This window comes from Pseudopodoces humilis, chromosome 19 (assembly GCF_049639895.1).
Source record: "Pseudopodoces humilis isolate 2021_Gansu_Grassland_sample_001 chromosome 19, ASM4963989v1, whole genome shotgun sequence".
NCBI classification, from domain to species: Eukaryota; Metazoa; Chordata; class Aves; order Passeriformes; family Paridae; genus Pseudopodoces; species Pseudopodoces humilis.
The window spans coordinates 4,417,850-4,437,243 of NC_142218.1; the positions used below are offsets into that span (position 1 = coordinate 4,417,850).

At 48.9% G+C, this 19,394-nt stretch overlaps 1 protein-coding gene across 6 annotated transcripts in view; it reads left to right on the forward strand.

Moving 5' to 3' along the window:
- Positions 1-8,640: 8,640 nt before the first annotated feature.
- Positions 8,641-19,394, forward strand: part of PPP1R16B (protein phosphatase 1 regulatory subunit 16B) — a 58,109-nt gene continuing 47,355 nt past the window's right edge. For 4 of the 6 annotated variants that reach the window (XM_088064437.1, XM_088064440.1, XM_088064438.1 and 1 more), the window contains exon 1: positions 8,641-8,766. The gene's annotated coding sequence lies outside the window, so the exon portion shown is untranslated. The remainder of the gene's footprint in view (positions 8,767-19,394) is intronic. The other 2 variants (XM_088064436.1, XM_005524648.3) reach the window with 1 other exon arrangement.

Genomic DNA, 19,394 nt, shown 5'->3' on the forward strand with positions numbered 1-19,394 from the left:
TGGCACAAGGCAGACCAGAAGTCTCCCACTTTAACCCCTGCCCCTCAGGAATAGCTCAGCATGGCTGCCAAAGCTTCTGCTCAAACCGAGGAGCAGCTTGTCCATCTCCAGCCATGGCAACAGCCATCCCTAATTCTCCCTACACTCTAATCTGCAGAACTGGATTTCTCTTATGAGTATAAAAATACTGTAACTCCTTAAGAAATCAAGACTATTCAGATTAACCATCACAAATCCTCTTTTCTTTCCTTCTCCTCCAGAATAATCCTTCTCAAAAACCTTTAGGTAATGACTGGGGTTAGGCCTGCAGAGCACTGGGACAGCCAGGTACTGCTGTGAGCTGGCCCTGTCCCTTTGGGGTCTGTTTAGTGCCACCAGTCCCCAGTTCAAGTTCTGCTGGTAACCAGCACTGAGTCATTACAGCATTAATTCTGCTGAGCCTTCAAAAGTGCTCATTTCAAACATCAGGGCTTTATTCCTTCACCTGTGGGTGGAATTAAAAAAAAAAATTAATTAATGCTAAGCAGTTATCAACATTTAGCAGTGTCTTGAGTGCTTTGGAATAACTTTATGCAGGGTCCTCTTACATTTCCAAAATGCCACCTTCCTTTCTGCGCTTGTGTTTTCCTGGGAGCTTGAGCAGTGTGGCAGCTCTGTCTTTGTCCTGGCTAGTGGGCCAACACCTGTGATGCCTTCAGACTGAAATAAGTGTTTTTTTATGTGACACAAGTGGCCAAGGCTCCTTTTTGATAACTTCATCCCCAGTGCTGTGAGTTTTTATCCATCCAGTCATCTTTAGAAGAGCTGAATAACTGTGTGGTTAAATGTGGTTACTGTTAAACAAGCAGCAGCAGTCAAAGAGGAGATGTTGGGCATAGGGAAGACCTTAAAATTAAGACCTCTGCACTCTGCCTAGTCAGGCACCAAATCTTCCAATGGGAACTAGAAATTAACAGGTTTATGTCTTATAAAATGAAGAAGTATGTGAGCAGAACTTATCTGTGAAACAACCATCATCTCACTCTTTGTTCCTTTTTTGTTTTGTATTTCTTTTTCCTGGAAGTTCATCTTTGTGTCAAAGAATATCAGCCAAACTCTGTGGGACAGAGATCCCATGATCAGACTAGGTGGTACAACAGTGAACCAGACTTGTAACAAGCACTCAGAGCATCAGAGCAGGAAACTTCCAATTAATATTGATTAGAATCAATTTTTTCCCCTCATTTTAAATACTGTAGGACAGTGTATGTTGTCATCATCACTTTTCCTGTACAGTTGTCATATTGATTTTTTTCCTACTCATTAGGATCTCAATGAAAAAATGGTCTTTCATTTGCTCTGTAAGATGACCAGGGCTAGTTAACTGGATTATATGTGAAAGTAATTAGGAACATCTTGACCTGCAATAGATGCAGAGCCATGCCCAAATAAACTGCTGAATGCACTGGGAAAGGAAAAAAAAACCCATTCATCTGCTGTGCTAAAAGATAAAAAAGCTTTTAAGCTTGATAAAAGTGGGAAAATCTGAGGGGTTGCAAAATAAAACCCAAGTTTGGGGCAGGAGTGATTTGTGTACTCCCATAACCAGAGAATGGGGTTTGTTCCGTGTGTTCTGCTCTGTTAGGTTGTCTTGATACATCATTAAACCAGGTCTCAATAGCCTCAGGGGGGAAAAAAAGAATCCTGATGTTGCTTTTAGTGCTGTGTTGTGTAATACTGAATATTCAATTAAGGCTGGATACCTTAACCTTGAGTCTGTATTTCTAATGTCAAGGAACTCTGATGAAGGGCTGAGTTTCTGTTTTCTCCTGATGTGTCTTTTGGTGTTGCTTTGTTCTCATTCTCAGTGTTCTTAAATGCTGATTATTTAAATGTGAATTCCTGGATTTAAAGAGCAAAGGCATTACGTTCCCTTGTGGAAACAGTGGGCATGAGTGACAGGGGAGCTCTGAAAACATAACCCAGGTTATCTGAATGCTGCTGCAGAGTCTTGTGTTTGCACAGCATCATCACTGTCAGGGCAGCTGACCAGTAAAGCCATCCTTCTTATGGAGGAGAAAGTCCTAAGCCTGGAATATCTGTGTTTAAATCCCTATAAAGCAGCCCCTGACTCTCACAGCTGTAAGCCCAAGCTGCAGTTTTCCTTCCTCAGGCCCTGCTAAAACTAACAGGGGAACTTTCATCAACTGTAGAAACTGGATCTGGCTCTGAAAGATGGACAAAGGCTTCTGACACTCCTGCTGAGGCTTTGATGCCTCCAGCTATCGAATGTGTCCTGTGCAGAGAGCATCATTAAAGATGCATGGCCTGTCAGGATCATTTCCCAGGGAGCAGCCCCAGCACTCACAGTCTCCTCCTGCTCCTTTCCTTCCACATGGGCAGTTCCTGCTGAGCTGGGGCCCCTCTGAAGCTGGCCCAGCTGTCTGATGTGGGCTGGCAATGCCAGCCTCCCACAGGCTGGCTCTGGGGTGCTGCTCCAGGGGACAGAGTGTGTGGTCACCCCTGGGAGAGCAGCAGGACCCGAGTGAAGGCACCAGAGGCCTGGGAATGGTTGGAGAGAAATTCCTGTGAATAAACCCACTTGGAAACTGGAAGATGAAGCTCCTCAGGCAGCAGAACCAGGTGACTGAGCAGGCTGCAAGGCACAGCATGGCTGGTTCATCTCAAGGGTTAAGAGCCAGAACAAGCCAAGGGCTTGAGGTTATGATCCCAGAAACATGTTTGCAGTTTTTCTGTTCCAGAGGGTTCTGAGGCCAAGTTTCTCTTTAAGCTTGGATTAAAAAATACATTGCACAGTTGTACATCTAAACAGAAATGCCAGGCACACCCTTAAACCCTCCAGCTTGTCAAATACCTGAATGCCACAGAGTATTTTGTGGCTAAATGTTCTGTGTGCTTACTGCAAACCAGATTATTGGACAATATTTGCTTTAACTGGGGAGAAAACTCAGAGATAATGACAAAGCACTGATGAGTTTCAAGTCCAGTGCACAAGAGATATTTTAATTAATTCCAATCAATGGCTGCCTAATAGAAGGTGGAAGGCCTTTAATGGGGCCAGTGTGTGAGAGTTGTGTAGAAAATGTCATGGTTTTCCTCTGGTGGTGCCCTGACCTCCCCTCTAAACCACAGCCCTCTGCAAAAGTGACATTTGCTTTCCAAACCAGCATTGCTCTTTGTATTTACCATTGCACTTAACACTGTTGTGCTCCTGATCAAGGGCTATATTCTCAGGTCAGGACTTTTTTTAACAGATTAAAGAAACCAGAATATAGAGAAATGAGTGCTGCTGCAGGTGTTTGAGGACGGTGCAGCCCCCATTTTGCAGGTGTACCAAACCTGGTGGCACAGCTCTGCTCTGGGTTTCTGTGTAAGGCTCTGCTTTCTCTGGGCAGAGTTCCCAGGCTGGAGAACAGGAGCATGGCAATTATTTTCCAAATTCCCATCAGCTTTGTGAACTGCAGGTGAAGGCTCACCCTGTTCCACAAGTGAATTATGGGCTAAACTAAAAAATTCAAGGATGTTATCAGGAGTGATAGTTGCAAATAAAATAGCATTGTCTCACCTAAATGCTAAAGCATCTTTCAGTAGCTCAGTGCTGAGATGTTTTAGGAGCATCCTGCTTTGCCTGATGTGATATTTTCTTCCTAAAAGCCTTCATCACTGACACCAGAGCTGTCCAGAGAGGCCTGATTTCAGGTAGCCAGAGGGTCTTGCTTCTGGTTCACTCTTCTTGGAGACTGTGTTTTGAGGTTCCCCTCGTCATGAGCAGCTGTGACCTTTAAACTCCCTGATCTGCATCAATTGCCAATGTGTCAGTGCTGTGAGCCTGGGAAGCACCAGCAGAGCGTTGTGCTTTCATGTTTTAGTCTGTAATAAACATAAACCATCTTACTGCTGACCTTCAAAGTTTGCAGCCGGGTGCAAAGTTTGCACCTTGAGAGGATCTTTGCGATTGATCTCCCCAAGCTGCTGTGAAGAAGGTAAGTAACAGATATTAAAGGAAGGAAACAAGCTATAGCAGTATAAAGGATTTTCATCTCCCAAACTATGGACAGAGAGAAGTGCTTGGAGCTGTCTGTGTGGTCTTCCCCAGAAGCTTCTGGAGATGGCACTCACCCCACATGTTGCTCTGCTGCAGCAGCAGGGAGGCCCCAGCAGGGATCTGAGGCTCTAGAAAAGAGTCAGGGATGAGTTGTGAGGTTAATCTGATGCTGCTGCAGCTCTGCTGCTGCTCTGGAGGGCTGTGCCCTGCTGCAGTGCAATTCCTGCCTCTCACAGTGCAGGGCTGGGAGAGGAAACCTCCTCCAGAGCAAATCCCCTCAAAGCAAACCCCACAGGATTTCATGGCAGGCACTAAGGTGACCCCATGGATGTGCTCACCTGGCCCCAGGGGGCTGGCTCTGGCTACAGGCACCCCTGACAAGGTGGGGCAGGCGGTGCCCGTTCCTCCAGCCCGAGGATGAGGAGGAGCAGGCTGCGAATAACTGGGACACAGCTGCACCCTGGGCAAGCAGGCAGCTCCTAACCACAGGGATTTTGACTTGGAACCTTGCAAGCTGTGGATCTTTGCCCACCAGCCTGTAATACTTTCTTGTCAAGGCTTGAAATCCTTCATAGGTCAGCCTGGTCTGGGCTTTTTGTGGGTTTGGAGAGGTTTTCCTCTCCAGACCTGCTCCTGGCTTTTGTGTCTGCAGGTGGCCGTGCTGGGAAAGTCCTGGATGTTACAGCTTCCACTGCCCTGGGTAGTGCTGGGGCTGGGACTGAATGTTCTGAGAGTTGGCCTCTGTGCCTGCTGAAGAGGAGGAGTGAGTGACAGCCTGTGATAAGGGTGTGTTGTACAAATATTGGGGATTGATCAATTAATCTTTTTTGTTCTTTTGGTCTATTTACAAGGTACAAACTGCCACTGGCGCCATCCCACGTCTTACTTTTATTGCAGTGGTGAGGATACACTTGGAGAGCTTGTTAGGAATTCCTTCTGGCAGTTCACTGCCCTGTTTGGTGTGGGCTTTCCTGGTGCAGGTGGAGCGATGCCCTCAAGGTCACAGCCCCTTCCACCAGCCTTTGCCAAGTCTTTTACTGATCTGAAGCTGGAACATGAAATATCAATCACTTTTGACTTTTCTTTCTACTGCACTTTTAAATTCAGCCTTACCAGATGTATGCACTATGTTTTTGTATCTTGGCTAATTCTTCAGCTAATCTCTGATATCCTCTCCTGACCTTCTACTGAAATCAGCATGAATATCCCAGATCCACTCCTCTGTCTCTTTTAGTCCCTCAGTTCTGCAGCTACTTTCACCTTTCCCTTGGTGTCCTCCTGTGTCCTCTCTTCTCTTACTGATTTCCTTCATCTAATTTTCCTTTTTAAGTCAGGCTCTAGTTATTCCACGTGTAAGACATTTGAGAGCCTTCCCATGACATCAGCACTTTTCAAGCCCTTAAATCTGTTGTTTGTTTTAAAGACAATAATCAATGTCAGTGTTCTTATTAATGAATTTTTCTCTAAGATATTGTTTTACCACTGGCAACTGCCTGGTCTGAGCATAATTTCCTTTTCTTGTCCCTTGCTGTTGCCTTCTAGTGATCTCCCACCCCACAGCTGGGTCCCTCCTCCCCTCTCACCCTGCAGTTCCCCGTGTGCTGTGTCACCGATTTCCTCCCTCTATCTCTGTTCAAAACCTGCAGCTTTGCCCATTTCCTTCTGTTTCCCCATGTCCATTTTACCCACCTTCCTCTCCAGCACCCTCCCAGTGCTCTCTGTGCCTCCCTTGCCCAGCTGCTTCACCTCCTGCCCCGGGTGAGCCCCAGGGCTCGGAGCAGCCCGCATCCACCCACCGCAAACAGCTTCTGCCTTGGTTTGCTGTCTCATGACTTGTTTCTCCTCCCCAGCCCTCCCTGTGCTGCCAGACTGCCCATGGCCATTCCCAGAGGTGTTTGGATGTGCAGGCAGGGAGAGGACGTGTTCCTCTGCTCTGCAGAGGCTCCTGCTCCTTTGCAGCAGGTTTAAGTGAGGACATGATCTGCTCACTCGCCATCAGACAGCAGCCCTGAGCTGGACTCAGATAAATACACCAGGAGACCTTGAAACACCATGAAAGGAGAACTTTGCCAGGGCACTAAAACTGCAGAGATTGGAAGCACAAATTGAGGAAGGGAGAGGAGAACACAGCATCACCCTCAGGCCTGTGTGGCTGCAGCCCAGCTGTGTGTTTGACACTGTGGAGCAGAGACCACGGCCACACGTGTCCTGTGAGCCTGCAGAGCTTCCAGCTTTGCTGTCACCTCACTTCTTCACTTGAAACTCCCAGCACGGCCCACAGCAGCTCCTTCTGGGCATCCACACCATGGGGACTGCTCAGTGTCCTTCAGGCACTGCAGCTTTCCACCTGTTTTGTTTAATCCAGGAACAATTCATGTATTGTAAAAGCACCAGAGGAAAATCCTCTTCTTAGGCCTGGGTGAAATCTCTCCAGCAAAGGAATTTGAACAACCAAAACTACCTGTGAAATTGGATTGAATGCTGGATGAGGAAGAGGAATCTAGGAACTGGGTCTATGGAACTGCTGGTTGCTTTAGTGGTGCTTTTTTATTCAAGTTCACCTTTGAAGTGTCTTTTTTTTTTTTTTTTTTCTTAACTTAGGTCTCTGCAAAATTTTATTTGCACTGGAAAAAGAAATAAAACTTGATGCAGTGAATTTTGACTGTATTAGCAAACAAATATTGTATTTGTCTTCTAGCTCCAAATCTTTGCATTGGCAACTGAAGCAAAGGCTTTGATTTGCCAGCAAAAACCGAGGATGATGCAGATGCCTGCAGGCTCTCGGATGAGCTCAGCCCTCCCTCTGCCCTGAAGGTCTCCACCTTCTCCAGCCCCAGGCCCTGAGCACTGCAAGATCCTGCTGGGGCTGTGTTGTCCTTGTCATCACAATGCTGATACCCAAATTTCAACAGAGAAAAAGGGGTGGGGGGGGTGGTTGGGGGAGCATTTTTGGGGATGTTTCAGGGTTTTTTTTTTTATCTTGTAGCTGTTAAGCTGCATTTCAGCTCTTTACGCTGACTCACTGGTCTGGCGCAGAGCCAGGGTATTTATGAGACTCCCCCTTCATTTCCATACGTGCCTCAGAAAGCAGCTGTGCTTACAACACAATTTCAATAAACAGACACTGAATTATGGACTTCAGAGACTGATGCAAAGTTGCTGAGCTCTCCAGTGCCCTGGGCTAAGGCTCCTGCTGCCAGACTCGGGCTTTGGAAAGCCGCCTCCACCCTGCGCAGCCCAGGGCTGCCAAGGTCCTGGCTGCTGATCTAAGTCAAGTCCCAGAGCTGTAATTAACCTCTAACGTGGCTAAAGCTTTTTCCATTCCATCCATCCTGCACCTAGATCTCTGTGGATCCAGTGAGGAGGAGAACACAGCTGTGCTTTCTTCTCATCAGCTTTGTTTTCAGGTTTTTGCATATACAGAGGCAGCAATAAGAGAACTTTTACCTTTAAGCCGTGTCTCTGTGGGTCACTTGCTGACTCTTAAACTGTGGTTCTGCTATGTTGCAGTAGTAATAAGTGAATTCTGGACAGAGCTCACAAAAATATAGAAGAGTAAGTGCCACCTTAGTCAGACCTTCCCCCTGTGGATGGTCTCTCACACTCTTGCAGAGATTCAGGTTTATCACCTATGAACACTTCCCTACACCTTGTGCTCTTTCAAGGAGTGACTCACATTTTGAGCCCAAAGGCCTCTCTTGAGCTAGAAAGGTTTCAGTGAAACCCCACAGCTCAGTGTCAGAGCTGCTCCCTGTGGAACTGTTCAGTCTGGGAGGAGGCTGTTTCCCAAGGAGAAATAGAGTCCATGGTGATTAATCCTCCAAACCCTCTGAAACCCATTTCACCCTGGAAAGGGCAGCTGATCCCAGACACAATATCTGACGGCAGCATGAGGAATCTGTTCTGCTCCCAGTGGGTGAGTGTGGGCTCCCCAGTGCCACTCCCTGGCCCAGGAGGCTTCTTGGCTTCTCTCCCAGCTCCAGGGATTGGTTTGCCTCCTGGCAGGGACTCTTAATTGCCTATGAAATTGGCATAAGGCACACTTCAGGAATGGCATTTGGTTTTGGTATCAGTCACTGTGTTTAAAAGCCTGACATGATGTTACACTGCATTGGGGGAGATTTTGATTCTTAAAAAATTCTCTGGGACCCTGTCCCTTACACCAAATCCTTCTGTGGCAAAGAGGAACCTGCTGCCGGGCTCAGACATTTATGCCAAAAACCCTGGCAAAACAGTTTCCAAACCACATATCCACCTTCCAGCCTCAGTGGGGGCAGCAGCATCCCTCACCTAGCCAGAAGTCGGGGCAAGTCTTATCCACAGGCAGCTGGGCAGGCAGGCAGGTAGCGGTGCGACCTTCCACCAAAATTCAAAGAGTTTTTGTAAAAAACATCTATTTATTTAACTTAATTACCCCTTCCGGGGACAGAATCAGCGCCCCCCCGCCCCGTGCGGACGAGCCCTCGCTCCCAGAGCCCGCGGCGGCCGCTCCCGCAGCATCCCCGGGGATGCTCCGCGCCTCCCCCTGCGGGGCGGGCACCGGGCCCCACCCGCCCCCGGCCCCCGCCCCTCCTCGGGGCGGAGCTGCGGCCGCAGCCGGGGCCGGAGGCGGGCGGGGACCGGGTCTGCGCGGCGCCGCTGCCTCCCTCCGCTTCCCTCCGCTTCCCTCCGCCGGCTCCTGCTGCGGGAGCGAGGGGCCGGGCCCGCTGGGGGCTGCAGCGGTGAGTGCGGGACCGGGACCGGGACCGGGCGGGGGGCGAGCAGCGAGGCTCGGGGCTGGCCCGGTTCGGTCCGGGGATGAACAGCGAGGCTCGGGGCTGGCCCGGTTCGGTCCGGGGATGAGCAGCGAGGCTCGGGGCTGGCCCGGTTCGGTCCGGGGATGAGCAGCGGGGCTCGGGGCTGGCCCGGTTCGGTCCGGGGATGAACAGCGAGGCTCGGGGCTGGCTCGGCTCGGTCCGGGGATGAGCAGCGAGGCTCGGGGCTGGCCCGGTTCGGTCCGGGGATGAGCAGCGGGGCTCGGGGCTGGCTCGGCTCGGTCCGGCCCGGGGATGAGCAGGGGGCTCGGGGCTGGTCCGGCCCGGGGATGCTGCGGTCCTGCCGCGGTTCTGCCGTGCCGCGGGCGGGTGCGGTCCCCGCCGCAGTCACCGCGGAGTTTGGGGAACTCCAGCCCCGCAGCGGGGCCGCGGAGCCCTCCCCGGACAGCCCTTCCCGAGGCACATGGGCGAGGAGGACGCGGTTCCCCCGCTCGGGCGGCGCTGGCTCCGCGCAGCTTTTGTCGCTCCGTTTGTTCCGTGGGTCATCGTGCGGCACCGGAGCCATGGGGATGGGGATGGGGATGTGTTGGGCTGCTCGTGGGGGCGTTTTGCTCAGTGCATGTAGAATCCCTCTCCCTCCTGGCACGAAAGGGGTGCGGAAGAAATGTACTCGAGGTAGCACAAACACAAGTAGCCGTAATTCCTGAAATGGCATCGGGGTTGCAAGTGCCGGATTCTGTGCGAGGCTCTGGGGGACAGTCTCCTTCAGACACTGGCACACCAGGGGAACTTCAGTCGGAACTTCAGTCCTTTCTCCAGCTCCAGGGCCTGATGTGTCAGTGATGGCAGAGATGCTTTTGGATGACTGACAAGCCACCAAATTCTTGATTTATCTCTCTGCTTGCTTATCATGAAAAGATCTTTTCTTGCATGGTGAAAAAACACTCGAGGAGAAGGAAGATGCTTCAAGCTGCAGTAGAGTAATAGCAGGAAAAATGGAAATGAGAGGGTTCACAAACCTGGGGAAAAAACCTCAAACCCATCTCTGAGCCCTCCTGTTCCCTGACAAACCCTGAGGGAACCTCGGGAGCAGTGGCTGCCTGGGCTGCCCTAGCTCTCACCTTGACCCAGCCTTCCTTGACCCTCTGTCCTGAGCCCTGCCATTACTGTTAAGTGGTTTTTCACAGATGGAAGGGCCAAGTGCTGTTATGGCAGAAAGCAGAAGGGTTTTTTCTGGCTGGAACAGAACTTAGTCTGGGTTGTGTTTGTTGTGAAAGATGTAATAAATTAAATCCTGAAAGTGAAGAATACTTTTTCATTCATGTTTTTTTCCTTCTCAGTGCTATGGGTTGGATCAAAAACTGTGGATGATATTAAAATACTCTTATTATAGTATTTTCATGGGTTTTGCTTCATGTCCTGATGTTTCTCATGAAGTTGAAATTAAAAAAAAAAAACAACTTATTTTCCCTCTGACTGGAAAACATAAGTGCCAATTAATAAGAAAAATAAGTTTTAAAGTGTTGAACTTCAGATATGTGTGATGAATGTGATGAAATGCTGAGATACCACATCTTCTTTTTACCATCAAGACCACGTGGCCAGGATGTGCATTTCTAACAATGTCTTGTTGTCGAGTGGTGTTGTTGCAGGAAAAATGACTCTGTGTAAATGTGCTGGTACCAATTGTACCAGCTCCGTGGTGCTTCTGCATCACTTCTGCAGTCACTGTTGGAACCTTATTTTCCCTTGGTTTAATAATTTATAAAATGCCTGTTGCCTCTAGGCACATTTCATCCAGCAAGAAGAAAAACATCAACCAGTGTTTGCTGGTTACGGAGCCTGAGGTTGACAAATAATGAAGCTTTTGTGGATGAGGGGATGTCTCATTTTTATCTTATATAAACTCACAAAAATGCAGGATTTGTGCTGAATGTTTTGTTGGTTATTACATTATTATGAGTTCTTTCCCCCATCCTTTAAAGATCTCTTGCCTGCTGGTGACAAAGTGATTTTTAACTATGACCTTCCTTACCCTGAATTTTGGTCGTCTTCTCCTTTTTCCTGTATCTGATTTAAGTTTAGCAGCTTTGGAATATTTAACAACTGTCAAGGAAGATGGCAGAATCAGATCCTACATGTTCACCAGCTGAGCTGCTTTGACTGAAAGAGATCAGCCTCTTTTTGGGCAATAAATTGCTCTCTCAAATCCTCTGCCAGATACTTATGAGCCACTATCATTAACTGCATTTTGAATCACTCATTGAGCTGGAGGGGGGAAATTGGCCTGCAGTTCATCTCATCTCCTTTGAAACTGCTAAATGATGATTCAGTGACCTCAGTGGGCAAATTATATCAGCAGCTAATTGGCCTAAGAAGGAAAACTTGCCTGATATCAAATAAACTGGCTGCTGTTCATTATCCTGAAGAAGGTGCTCCAGGTGAAAGCTCCAGTTTCAAACAGTGGCAGGGTTTTGTTGTGGCACTGGCAGGGGGACACAGTGAGCTCCTTCTTTTGGTCATACCTGGGGGTGGTGTCTGCTCCACCTCCAGCAGGTTTTGAAGATATTGTCCTTTGAAGGATAAAAATATTAACACTTCAAGCTTGCCTTCCCCTGTGGATAGCCTTCTCCTCTTCCTCCTCAGAGGTTAAACTGCTCTCTGGGATGTGATGTTTTTGGAGGACTTGGCTCTGGGGGGATCCCAGCAGAGCTGCATTTGGGAAGGGAAGGCACAATGCAGGGGCCCTGCTCGTCATTTTGTCATTCTCATCCTTGCTTTGGCAAAGCCCTTTCCAGGAGCCATGTGCCACTTGCCAAGGATGCCTGGCAGCTTTGTGGCCCGACCCTGGGCACAGGGGTCAGGGTTAGCCCCTTGTGGGCAGTGCTGGGTGTCCGGCTGGGGACAGCAGGAGCTCTGCCGGTGCTGTGCTCGGCCCCACCTCGCTGCTTGCTCACAGCAGTTCAGGGCCAGGGGCTCCTCTGCAAGGAGAGCTGGAATTGCAGGTGAGTGCCAGGGTGGAAGCATCCAGGTGTGGCCTGTTCAGCTTTCCTTGCTTAAGGAGCCGCAGGAGTGAGCTGGGATGTGTGAAAGGGGTCAGCTGGTGGCTTTTTGCAAGGCTGTTAGTCGACTTACACCACCTCCTAGGATGGTCTTGCCAGCTGGCTCATCCTTTAGGGAAGTTTCAAGAGGCTTATCACAATCTTACTAGAAATCTGTCATCTTCTATTAATCTGCTTGTCTCTCCTTGTCTCCTTCCCGAGTGCTCCCCTGCACATTCATCTCCACAGCCCCGTTCTGCTTGTCAGAGCCTTCTGTAGGACATGCACAGTTGTGGACTGGCACTTCTTACTGTCCAACGTGCTTTTTCTTTATCTAGAGAGACACACTGTATTTTGAAAGGCTTTCTTTGAAGGTGACTCTCCTAAGGACGGTGGAGCACGGGGTGCTTGGCCAGCAGCAGCAGCAGGGAATGGCAGGTGGGAATCGCCTGCACCTCGCCCCTGACACCGGGGGAGTTCCCGATTTGCTGGACTTGGCCTGAGCAAAGAGCAGCAGAAAAGCTGTCAGAGTTTGGGGGTGAGAGGAGTGAATCCAACACCCCGACTCCAGGGAAGCTGCTGACACAGGACCGAGTCACAGCTCGGCGCTGCTGTCTGGGACAAACGACACCTGCAGAGCGATGTGGCTCTTCCTGACAGAGCTTTTCCTTGCAGCTCCATGTCAGACTGGGGTTAACAGCCACGCAGGCACTGAGCAAAAACAATGAATAGCTTGAGGAAGGCTAAGCCTTAATACCCAAACAAAGCAAAAAAAAAAAAAAAAAAGGTGTATCGTTTGACGGGGATTAAGTGAGCTGTGAGATCTCTGGCTCTAGAGGCCCAGCTAGGAAATACACAGGCTTTGACAAAGGTGGCTTGGCTGTCCCTGCTTCCAGAGACAAGAGTGCATGTGCTGATGCAGGTGCTGGAGCCGCCCATCTGCCTCTCCCCTTGACTTTCACAGGGATGCTCTTTCTCCTGCACAACACATTGTTTGCTCTCCTTGAGTGGTGCTAGCTGGCAGGGAAAGAGATCAGTCTGTTTTTTTCCAGAATAGTCAGCTGATTTCATCCCATGGGAAGAGGTTGAAAAGCATGAGACAGGTGGGTTGGCAATCCTGCTTTGTAGCCCTCCTTAATTCCAGCAGGAGAAGGATAAACGGGAGAAGTGCAGTTGCTGGGCACATTTCCATGTTTGCATTTGAAAGAGCTTGATAGGCTGTGATTAACGGGGCTAAATGGAAGCTTGATAAATGGTAAATTCAAAGGAACCTCAAACAAAAATGGCTTTACGAGGAGGCCTTGGTGTAAAGGGCAGGCTGTGGGTAGTGTGGTGCTGTTTGGTTGTGGGGGACAGAGAGCGCTGCAGGGCCGGTCCCCTGGCCGTGTGTGTCCCTGCACCTGCTGGGGGACAGCCCTGGGGCTCTGCAGACACTCCTGCAGGCCATTGTTCCTTTCCTGGTTTAAATTAATGATGTTAAAGATGATGTTCCCAAACTGAGACTACCACACCTGCATCCCAGAGCCCCCCATGTCCCCATAGCCAGGCTCCAATTTAGGATGCCCTAAAAGCAGCAGGCCAGCTACCATGGCCTTGCAGATGAGAACCACTGGCCTAATCTATTTTTACAGTGAATTAAACTAGAAAAAGGTACTGCCACTCTAGAATAAGAAGCCACCTGGGGAGTTAACCCAGAATAGTTGTTCTGCTTTGAATTTGCGCCCTATCTCCCTTCAAAATAACTTTCCTTCCATATATGCAGGCCCTGTAAATGCAAAATACAGGGCATGGCTTAAGCAGGATCCCCAACAGAGCCAGGAAAACAGCTTTTTCCTGAGGTCTTTGCATCCACACACACTCCTTAACTCAGGCATCCTCTGTCAGGAATCTGCCCTGCAGAGAGCTGAGCTCCTTTCCCACCCCCAGCTCTGTGCTTTGTTCCAGAGCCCTGACTGCCAGCTCCCACCTCTGCTGTCCCCCTGTCCCCATCCAGCTCCTGGGCAGGTCACACACAGTGAAATGGGCATCCCGAGTGCTCAGTGCATGCCAGGACTGTGCAAAGAGCTTTTCTCAGGGTGGCTGGGGCCTCACCACCTTTCTCAGTGAGCACTAAGAGACAGCATCAGGTGGATTTTTTGGAGCTGGGGCTGATAACTTGGGCTGGGAAGGGGTGGCAGCTGTAAATTATTTGCTGTGGCCAAAGGCTTTGCTCTGGTGTTGTGTCCATCAGGAGGAGCAGTGGGGATGTTGGCATGACGGTTTGAGTTGTGCTCCTCTGGATTTGTCAAGCTCAAGTTAAATGTATGTAATTTTAACATCCCCTGATTCTTCGGGGGCTGACTCATGCTTTCTTGGCCTGAATGATTCATAGCTCTTGAACTCCATTGCTAAATTCATTATGCAACAATTACAGGGTTGGAAATGCCACCCTAAGTGCACACAAACAAGCTGGCAGCAATTTTCCCCCCCTCCTTTTCTCTCACCCTGAGTTGCCAAGAGACCTTCCTTGTGAGTTTGCTCTTGTCCCTGCTTTCTAGGTGAGGGTCTGCTTTGTCTTGATGCCCTGCCTCGAGCTGGCAGGGACAGGAGTTGCAGGTTGGGTATTTCTGGAAGAGAGGAGAGAGGACAGCCTCAGAGGGAAGGATGCAGATGCACAGCTTCACTCATCAGGACCAGTTGCCTTAATTTTGTCCCATGTGATGTTATGGCATAGCCACGGCATCCTTGATGATCCATATGGGAAAACCTCTTGGGTGGCTCCATGTGGTGATGTTGGAGTTTGGCAGCACTTCCTGGGCACAGATTGAGCCTGATGACTGGCACAGCAGCTCAAAGGTCAAATACCCATCCAAGGAAGGCAGGAGAGCCCTGTGCTGCCTGAGAGGTGTCCAGTAATAGCTTCATTTTCCTCTTTGGTGGGGCTAAGCTGAGATTTAGGGATTTGTGTAGGACTTGGCTTTTTATTAGTGAGGTCTCGAGCAAGATTTCACCTGGTATGTGAAGTGCAGTGGGTTTTGTACTGGGCTTTGCCACCCAAAGCAGTGGTGGGAGCTGCAGGGCTGTCAGTGGGATGCAGAAGGGCTGTCCCCACCATCTGCTGGATAGGATCAGATTTCGGGTTTTAAGGTGCCCCTTGAATTTGACTTCTACACTGGTTTTTCTGCCATCCAAATAACACTTCTTGTCAGAATGCACATTCAGGTGAGGTACCTGCTGAATGGCAGGCTTGGCACCTCTGCCTGGGAAGCCCTCCAGAAAATCTTCCCTAAGAGCAGCCATTCTTCCCAGCTGAGTTCTGCCCCTTAAATCTTGATTTCCTTTTGGGGAGAGTCTCTCCTGGAGGTGTCTGACGGTTTGCACTTTGGGACAGCTGAGAAGAATGGCTGAACACTGGGTTTTCCTTGGTCCTCCTTGACCTGTGGCAGCAGAGCCCTTGTGCTGGTAATCCCAGAAATGGCAGAAGCAAAGTGAGAACTGGACTGGTGAGGAGGAAAGCTGTACCAGCAATTCTGGTTCCATGCTCGTAAGCCAAGTTAATCTAAAGTATCCAAAATCCTATTTTCAAACGAGTAAGTGGTAAATATTTGATTAAACTGAATGTCAGAGCAATTGTATTGTCAGAGCAGCAAGTCAAGCCAACAACCACCCTGACTGTGGCCAAGAGGAGATGCAGGAAACACAGAAAGTAGGGCATGTGTGGTGACGTGGGGGTTGATAGCTGCGCCTAAAAATAAGGTTCTTCAGAAACAGAAAATCTGCCTCGCAAGCATGGCAGTGGCAAGCTGCTCCCAGAGTCTGATTTCAGACTGAAACTGGCAATGTTGGCACTGCAGAGAGCTGTGCTAAGGTTTTGTTAGCATTCTGCTAGCAAAACATTTCGTTTCAATCTCATGGCTTGCATCTGAGATAAGGCGAGTTCCTCTGGAGCAGGGTGGGCAGAGGTGGAAGTGAGAGGCGGTGCTGCTTTTCCCGTGCAGCCTTTCTGCTCATCTGCATCTTAAGGAGCCTTTGTCCTCTTCAAGTGCTGTGGTTCCACTTTCTAGAAGATGCTCTTGTAATATTCCTGCAGGCTTCCAGGGTAAACGGCTGGGTTTGCCCTGATCTGGGGGTGCAGAGCGTGGCTGTGAATGGGCTGGCCCTGGTACCCTCCAGCAGCTCCAGGGTGCTGCAGGAGGCCTGGCCCAGGCTGTGAGTGTTGGATCAGCAGCCTCAGAGCCCCCTTCTTTCATGCTGGTGGTTAACCTTGACCTGCAAAATCTTGGGGGATGGGAGGATGAATTTTTTGGTGACATGTGCGTGGTTTAGCAGGTCAGTAAGTCATCGTGGAGTTCACCAAGGTATAAGGGCTAAACACTTGACAACAAATCCAGATGTTTGAGCTGTCTGGAACAAAGCATCCCACACTGTCACATGGGTAATTAATTTTCCCCAAAGCCTCACTCTTTACTGTCCCAGCAGAGCCTGTGGGCACCCCACTGGTCCCTGCCCAGCAGAGGCAGGAGGGTAACACCATCCTGAGGAGCTCCCTGATGGATGCAGGATGGGTCAGAGGGCATCTTTTTATGTTATTTTGTCAAGACCTTTTGAGGATTATTGGAATTGTTATAGATCCGCTCAATAATGTCCATAAGCTTTAGAGTTGAAAGCATTTTGTTAGCAGTAATTAAATGCAACCGCTATTTAAAATGGATGGATCAGACGGTTGGGAAGAGAATCCTCTCATAAATCTCCCACAAAATCAATATTCCTCCTGTCAGGTGTGTAGCAAACGCTTTTAAGTCCTGCCAATCGCTGGCTTTGTCACCGTGGTGCCATAAAGCTGACAGAATCACACCTTTGCCTTGCAGAGAGAAGAGCAAGGCAGGACTTTGTTTTGGTGGCTAAAAGCCCAGAAAATCACTCGAAGTTGAGGAATGTAGTCCCACTGGATGGTAACTCCCTGTGAGAAGGCGCAGCCCTGGGGGTGCACATCTGCATGGGGGCAGGTGGGGTGCCCGGTGTGGGTATTCCCAGGGAAAGGCACATCCCTGGAGCTGCAAATGGAAAATCCAGGCACTTATCTAGTTTATTGCTGTGCCAGAATAGGGCTGTTCCCGAGATTATTATTTTTTTTTTCTGTGGGCCAAAATATGTGTAATTGGCTTTAAACAATGGAAGGATTTCTGTTTAAAAGAGTGGGGTGCGAATAGCGCTTTAATTTATATCTTGAGGGAAGGGTGTGGGCTCTTCCAGTGGTGTTTTTGAGATTCTGTTGGAAATTAGCTTGAGGTTTGCTTTATTTTTTCTTTTTAATTTATTTTTCCCATGTCTTATTTTTAAGCCTGTTTCGAGGGAAAACTGTTGTTTTCCAAATTACAGATCTCTCAATGTGTAGCTGAAAATGTCAGGAAGAGGGATGCAGTTTTGGAAGCTTCCACACATCTGTCTGTGGCAGGGTTGATAAAAAATGGAAGCTCTAACCAGAAAAACAAATAAAAAAAGAGGTAATATCACTGTCACAGATGGGTTGGGCTGCTTTCCCTGCAGGTGTCTGCATTGCAACCCCCACTCCCATATAATGTGCTGTGGAAAAAATAAATGGAGAGCCCAATCGGAGACTTATGCCCTCAATTAATTTTTGTTCCACATAATCAGAGCTGCTGCATGCCTTTCCTTCAATATTTAACTGCCTGGCTCAGAGGATGGGGCTGCTCTCGTGTGAGGGAAGTTGAGATTCGCTTCATATTTGCACAGAAATCCCATTCTGATCCTTCTTTCTTTGCCTGAGGGCAGGGATCCTGCTGCTCCTCTGATGCCGGAGATAAATTTTGTTAGCAGACACTTTTCTGCTAAGGGGAGCGGAGGGGAGTGGTGTGTGCTGGATTCTTGAAGGAATAAAATTTCCTTGTCTTCAAGCATCATCTTCCCTGGAGCCGCCTGTGCTGTCTGGGGCACGGTCAGAGGGGAGCAGGGCAGAGCTCAGCCCTCAGCTGGGGAAAACAGGAATCAGGACAATTAGTGAGTGCTGTCTGCAGCTTTATCTGCTGTTGAGCAGGGTTTCTCTGCTGGGTTAAAGGAGAATGCCTTGTTCTGGTGTAGTTTGAAACTGAGTCCTGAACTTACTTTGTGATTTTTAACTCGACTCAAAATCGCTGTTGAGATTTTTTCAAGTTCAAGCTGGCAGAAATGCCCCTCGCCCTTCTCCCTGTGGAACTGCATGGCCAAGAGCCCAGGGTGTCTGTTTTTACTGCTTCACTGATGGACCTGAAAGCAGAAGGGAGCCCAAGGCGTCCCCCTTGGGAAGCACAAAGGGGCTGGGCAGTTCTTACAGCTCCAACACCTCCATCAAGTTGTCCCCAGTGCCTGGTCTAGAGCTCCAGCTCCAGCTGGGGCTGGAACAGCCTGTCCTGCCCATGGATGTGGAGGAAGAACCAGTGAGAGTGGAGCTAGGCTGGTGAGGAAGATGATGGGGAATGAAAACAGAGAGAGGTGAAGAAACCCCCAGCTGTCAGTGAGTGGGAAAAGCATCCACATGGAAGTTTAGATTTGAAGATTTCCACGGAAGGGCAGTTCAGTGCAGAAAGGTGGCAGCTCTGAAGTGCTGTGTTGGAGCAGGAACAGGAATGTGCATTTGCTCTACAGATCTTTCAGAGGAAGGTTTTTTAAAACGCCTCCAGGTCCTGCTGCCTTGCGCTGGGAACGGGGCTCCAGGAGCAGCTTTGCACAGGAGCCACGTGGAGGGAGCGAGATCTGAGCTGGTTTAGCTTTAATGCTCTGGCTTGCTCCTAAATCCTGTGTGTGAACTGTGCCCAAAGCCCTTCCCTGCTGCGTCTGCTGAACCCCCAGGCTGAGCTCTCCAGCCCTTTGTGTCTGGGGACCACCACCAGGTTTGTGTTTCTCCTCGCTGCACACTGATGTGGGGGAGGACTGCTTGGCACAAAAGGGGTTTTTTAATTTATTAATTTTTTTAAGGAAGCCCACGTTGAAATATTGATAGGAAAAAGAATGTATATTGTGCTGTGTTGGGTGTTTACAGGAAATATATAATGAAAATACTAAGGGGCTTTCCTCAAACAACTGCCAGTATTGTTAGGAGTGGAACAGTTGGGAGGAGAAAAGAAAGAGGCACTTAAAATTTTCTGTTACCAGTGTTGGCTCCAAAGAGATTTTTCTGACTTTCTGCTTCACTTTTTTTCTTCTTGCTTGTATTTTATTCCTTCTGCTGGGAAGGAGCTCATTAAAGACAGAGAGATTATCTAGAATTAGAGATAAAGCAGCCAAACCAAAATGTTTTTTTATTCTCTGGAGAAGAATTTAGCTTGAAATTTTGACCTTTCCATCAATCTAGAAGAATAATTTACAATGATGCACCTTCACCACCTTTGCAATAGGCAGCAATGAAAGCTCCCTTGCTGCAGATGGTAAAACAGTATCTTCACTTTAAGAAGGTAATTGGGACACAGATTAAGTTACTTACTTTGCATACAAGAAACCTGTGGGAAAGCCAAGAATCTCTCCTGAAACTCCCAATTTCTGATGAGATCTCTCACCGAGAATATTTCTGTACTTGCTCTT